Here is a 1,554-nt window from a genome sequence, read left to right as displayed (position 1 = left end):
CACTCCAGGCCCTATTTTGCTTTAGTTATTCTTCAGATAGGGTCTCATGGTTTTGCCCAGGGCTGGCTTTAGATGGTTATCTTCCTCCTATCCCTTCTGCTTAGATTGGATTGCAGGCATGTACTAACACATCTGGCTAAGATTGAGGTGGGATCTTTTTAACTTTTTGTCTGGACTGGCCTTGAACCACTATCCTCTTGCTCTCCGTGTCCTAACCAGCTGCGACTACAAGCATGAGCCACTGGGACTACAGGTGTGAGCTACTGTGCCCAACCAGACTGAATGTTTTAAGATGAAATGCCATGTAAAGATACCTTAAAGTATTACATATTACATAATATCATCCTATATTATTAGTGGTGAAAAAGTACAAATATGTTTTCATATCTCCAAACCAACGAAATTAATTGATTTGCAGAGGGGTTTGGAACTCCTCATTCCAATTTCAACTGTTTCCACCATTTTTGTTCTTTTAATGGTACATTTACTTCTGAAACACTCTCTCCCAGGATTTTCTCTCAGAAAGTCCATTAAATCTTCCGTGGGCGAACAGCAGTTTAATATCCAGGGCTTTCTTGTAAATAGCTGTTTAGAGGAAGTGTGTGCTCCTTTGCTTTTCCTTAGGAGTTGCTCTTTTCAGACTTCAAATGAAATTTCCACTTCTTCCGGGACTTTCTTACACAATTCATCTCCCGAGATAGTGCCTCTTTTTCCCTTTTCTAGACTCAGAGTTGCTTGGAATTTTTACTAAAAGGCCTTTCTTGATGTTTATGATAAAAATGGAGTACTGACAAACTTTCTCTGGATTTCCCGGGTTGGAATTGTTCCTTGCTGGCACTGGAATGAATCCATGTGGTGGTACAGGTGGTGGTGGGAGCAGGTGAAATGGTCGGCTTCTCTCAGATGTCTCTGTTAAGCAGCTGCCTTCTATGGGATCCCCACCATGCTCTCTTTGTCCAGGCTCCTTCTCTAGAGCTGTATTCCTCTAGAATCCTCTCTAGAGCTGTACTCTTTCATACTTCCAGCCCCTTCTTGAACATGTTCTTCAATTTTTCTCCTGTGGCAGAAAAGGAATCTGGAGCTTTCTCCCTTGTTTCTAATCTGTTATTGTGGCATGAGTTCTCTCTATTATTTTGTAAGAGCTACCAGAAGGAAATGGCATGGATGGGTAGCTTAAAAAACAGAGATTTATTTTCTCACAGTTTTGGAGGCTAGCAATCTGAGATCAAGGTTTCAAAAGGGTGAATTTCTTTTGAAGCATCTCTTCTTGGCTTCTCGTTTATTCTTGTGGTTTTCTCTCTATGTGTGTCTGTGTTCCAGTCTCCTCTTCTTATAAGGACACCGGCCATATAGGATTAGAACCCACCCCAATGACCTCATTAACCTTGATTAACTTTAAAGATCCTTTCTTTCTTCCCATATAATTCACATTTTGAGGTACTTGGGGTTATGACTTCAATTGTAAATTGAAATCATAAATAAATTGTGGTGAGGTGGTAATTCATCCTATAATACTCTATACTTTGCTTTTTTGGGCTTCAAGAGCCTATTTGT

This window comes from Castor canadensis, chromosome 11 (assembly GCF_047511655.1).
Source record: "Castor canadensis chromosome 11, mCasCan1.hap1v2, whole genome shotgun sequence".
NCBI lineage: Eukaryota > Metazoa > Chordata > Mammalia > Rodentia > Castoridae > Castor > Castor canadensis.
The sequence above is the reverse complement of the archived record's forward strand: the minus strand, read 5'-3'. Positions refer to the sequence as shown.